Raw genomic sequence first — 4,693 nt, 5'->3', positions numbered from 1 at the left:
AAAATAAGCGCAAGAATAAGATAATATTGTGGTTGAAGGGAATACACTATAAGGCAGTGAAACAATGCTATTTTGCACCTTCATGATGATTATTTCTTGAGGTTTCACGTGATCCTCTAATTATCTCTGGACTGTTTTTCAAAGGAAACTATACTATATTGACCAACTTGCTACCAGATATCTGGGTTCTCTAAGTAATATCTCCTCTCAAGAGGGCTAAAGTCCTTTTTATTTGAATTTTATTTCTGTTTGTTTCTGTTTTTCTGTATTATTTATGTACTTTGTTGTTTATTAAATGTATTATATGGGAACTTATTCAGTCCTTATATATTATTATGTCTGTTTATGCATGACTGGATGAGCTCTATCCCCACAGCGCCATTATATATCTTTTCTAATTTTTGTATTTTAAGGTGCCAATAGCCCTCTAATGAGGTGCAGGGGAAAATAGTGATCCTCCAGAACATAACTATCACCAGTAATATTGCTACTATTGGTACAAACCCTTATTGGAAGGAATTTATTATTACTATTTTGTATTTGTATATTGGGTATATTGGAAAATCTTCTTTATTATTACATATTGCCCATCCCTGAGAGCGCCGAACTTAACCCCTTTGTGGGTATTTGGTACTATAGGGCAGTGAACCTGGTACAATTCAGTAGCATCTGATTGGTTGCTATGAGTTAGCGTAAATTTAGCACCTACAGTCAATAATAGTAAATGAGCTCTATAACAACAAATACACATGCTATGTATAGATGTATATTGTAAAAAAAAATATTAGACCACCAAGTATTTGGGAAAAATGTGTACTGTACTTAAAGGTAGCATAGGAATTTCCCATTCTATAAATATTATTTCAATTGCAGACAAAAGTCTTATTGTGACATATAAGTGTCTTGACCTTAAAATTAAAACGTTCATTTGGAATTGTTAAAGAGGATAGTATTAATAGAACCATCTGCTTGTTGTTGGAGTGAGTCATCCAGTGTATGCTGACAATTAAAAGAATTTGCACATCCACAGTCTAGCTGATTAATGACTTTTGTATAACAGGGTTGGCCTTTGCGTAGTGGCTGCTAAATTTGGATGAGTGTTTCCGAGGTGATTTCTATTTACCATCATAATATCATCTTGCTTTCAGCTACCATCTTCCTTCTGCTCTACTCTACAATTTTGGCAGTGTCAGCATGCTGTCGTAATGGGAAATTCAAACAAGACTTTTAGGAGCAAACCCTGCTATATAAATATAAACCAAGATGCACCACATGTGATGTATGAACGCAAATTAAATTTATTTTGCATGCAGAGAAAATACTGGGCAGCTTTCAGCTAACTTGAAATGATGCCCTTAATATTTTTCTTGCAATATGATTTTATAGCATTACAGTATAGTATATTTTTTACATGATAAAAAAAATCTGGCGCTGGGGGTGTGCTATAAGTGCTTGTCAGGCAGAAATACTTGACTGGAAAAGGTGGAAAAATTTGTAGGGTTTATGGCGCTAGTTCATAGGTGAGTAGTAGGAAATTAAATGCTCCACATATAATATGTGGGTCAAGGGATAATTAGCACAAACCTCAAGACAATGAAGATTCAAACAAACATTTGCAATAATACATAAGCTCTATATTGTTCATAAGTTGGTCAACTTAAATTACATCGTTAAAATCTGTAAAATTAGTAGAGAAAAAAATAGGTGCCAAACATAGAGTAGTATATTTATGCAGGTATTATAGGTGCTGAAGTGGGATAAGGCTATATGAGTGATGAAATATAAACAAGAGTGAGTATATCAGTTGTTGTTGACATAGTATGGATACCACAGTAATATAGCCCATTGGCTGAAGTATATTTCTTAAAGTCAAAAGGGCCCCATTATGTATCACACTGTGCCCCTGCCCCCCTTCTGTATAACACTGTGCCCCTGGCCTTCTTCTGTATCACACTGTGTCCCTTCACCATCACATTGCTCCCCTGGTCACCTTCACCATCACACTGTGCCCCTGGCCCCCTTCACCATCACACTGTGCCCCTGGGCCTCTTCTGTATCACATGGTGCCCCTTCTGTATCACACTGTGCCCCTTCACCATCACATTGCTCCCCTGGTCACCTTCACCATCACACTGTGCCCCTGACCCCCTTCACCATCACACTGTGTCCCTGGCCCCCTTCACCATCACACTGTGCCCCTGGCCCCCATCTGTATCACACAGTGCACCCATCTGTATCACACTGTGCCCTCCATCCCAGTTTCACCCCAGTGGCCCAACAGTAATGAGAAACCCTATGGTACTGCTGTGTTTCAGTTCCCATAATGCTCCTGCAGACTGGTTAAGTGTTTTTACTATTTTTTTAACTTCAAAATTCAAGCTTGGTGCATTGTATCAACAATATAAATAAAATATTGGCTGCAGCATGTGGTGGTGGGAAGGGGGGACCCTCCACAGACAATATTTTATACTAGTGGGCATGATGATTTTGGTGGTGTCTTTGCTCACAAAACTGATTTGGGATGAATTTAATGCAAACACAGTTTGTAGAGCTGAACTTATATGACAGAAACTCTGTTTACCTTTCTTGTTATGTACATACTAGAGATGTTCACTGACCCCCGTGTTCTGGTTTTGGTTTGGTTTTGGATCTGGATTAACTTCCTGCTTTGGTTTTGGTTTTGGTAAAACCACCCTTGTGTGTTTTAGTTTTGGTTTTGGATCTGTATTTTATAGAAAAATTACTAAAATATGCTAAAATTACATAGTTTTGCTCTTTTTTTGTTCCTATATTATTATTAACCTCAATAACACTAATTTTAAGTAATTTGCAGTCAATTCTGACCACCTCACAGTTCACAATATTATTTTCATACACTTTTGGACAAAGACTACAGCGAACCTGGCTGGATGCTAAGCAACAGAGCAAGGACACAAACACACGGCAGTTCATAGCACATCTAGGAAACATTGCCGCACTGCAGTGGCAGAAAAGAAAAGTGGTGCAAGAAAGAATTGTCTTGGGCCCTCCCACCCATCCTTATGTAAGATATTGAAAAGGACGTGTACAGTTTAACAAACCAAGCACTCCAGTGCCACTTTTGTGGCTGAAGTGCTTGGTTTGCTTGGTCCCCCACAAAACAAGCTATCAATAGCTTAGCTGCCTTAAGCCTAACAGTGCTGCCAATGAACTCTACATTATTAAACCATGTCTGCTCGTGCTGCATCTTTAATCTCCTTCTACTCTCATCCCTAAAGAACTGCCAAATTTATGTAGACACAAGAATGGATATTACATCTGGAGTGGCATTACATCTGCTTCAGACAGACTGTGACACAGAACATGTGGGCAGCATGGAATCCGTCATGTTGGAATATGCTGCACTGAACAGAGATTTAAAGCAATATATAGACACAGTTGAAGAGACCGTACTTCAGTTAAAACGTTACCCACCAGATGAGATCCTGAATTTAAGAAAGCTTGTACACGAGAGATACACTGCGCTTCAGATGAATAATACAGAGGAGGCCCCGAGGCAGGACGATAAATATGTCCTGTTTAAAGAACAGCTAAAAGACCTGAGAAAACAAATGGGTGTGTCACAAGCCCCTGCAGACTAAGCTTTGGAAGATGAAGACGAGGAGATCGCCGTTACCCTGAGCACACGGCCACTACAGTGAAACTGAGAATGGCTCATGAAATTAGTAATGGCTCATTTGATCACTCCACCCGTACCTTGGATAACTGTGGTAATTCTACAGCTAATACATGGCTACAAGCGCTGACCCCCCTGGGATGCGTGCATTTATCAGACCAAGACCAATCCAGGGTGCCCCTGCGGGTTGGAGATGGTTAACCCAGTGAAAAGCAAAGTATGCGGTCACACATACGAGAGACAAGCAATTGAAAGGATGATTGAAAACAAACTTCAGAAGGGTAAATCCGCCAGGTGTCCAAAAATTGGCTGTGATCACTCTGACATGAGTATATTGGATCTTGTTCCAGACAATGCACTAAAAAAAGCCATTGAAATTCACAGCAAAAAGCAAGGTCATCACTGAGCTTCGAATCAGCCCCAATTCCCAAAAAATTACAATATAGTTAGGTACCTTTGATGTAAAGTGCAGATTATAAACACTTTGTGCAACACTGATGAAATAGCAGCAAAGTGGAAGATTTGAGTAATACATATACCCGTCTATTTAGATATCCATGCTTACATTACTTCTGCAAGCAACGTTGTTCTTTCTTAATAAAACTGTTGTCTTTATACCGTTGAAAATTTTTTAAAATAATCCTCCACCATTCTTTGGATGTTGAAAGTTGATATTAGGATCAGGTGGAGTTATAGCAGAGGTGTCACTAATTTTGGTCAATTCTTTTACAGTAGACAAGAACAGATGTCAAAATGTTGTGCTGAGTCATCGGCATCATCAATGGGTGTCTTTGATTTTTGCAAAGCACACAACAGTATATAGCACATGTAGGTAACATTGGCACACAGTGGTAGCTGAAAGGAAAAGTGGTGCAAAAATGGAATTGTCCTTGGGCCCTCCCACCCACCCTTATGTTGGATCTTAAAAAGGACATGCACTCTTTATCAAACCAAGCACTTCAGCGACAAGGAGTGCCGCTTTTGTGGCTGATGTGCTTCGTTTGTTTGGGTCCCCACAAAACAAGATAACAATGGGCA

The 4,693-nt window shown here is 39.3% G+C and overlaps 1 pseudogene; it reads left to right on the top strand.

Annotated features, from left to right (window-relative positions):
- Positions 1-3,207: 3,207 nt before the first annotated feature.
- LOC142157704 (E3 SUMO-protein ligase NSE2-like) lies at positions 3,208-4,061 on the top strand (annotated as a pseudogene).
- Positions 4,062-4,693: the final 632 nt, after the last annotated feature.

The sequence above is a fragment of the Mixophyes fleayi genome, chromosome 5 (assembly GCF_038048845.1).
Source record: "Mixophyes fleayi isolate aMixFle1 chromosome 5, aMixFle1.hap1, whole genome shotgun sequence".
NCBI classification, from domain to species: Eukaryota; Metazoa; Chordata; class Amphibia; order Anura; family Limnodynastidae; genus Mixophyes; species Mixophyes fleayi.
Note: the sequence above shows the minus strand (reverse complement) of the source record. Positions and strands in the feature narration are given on the sequence as shown.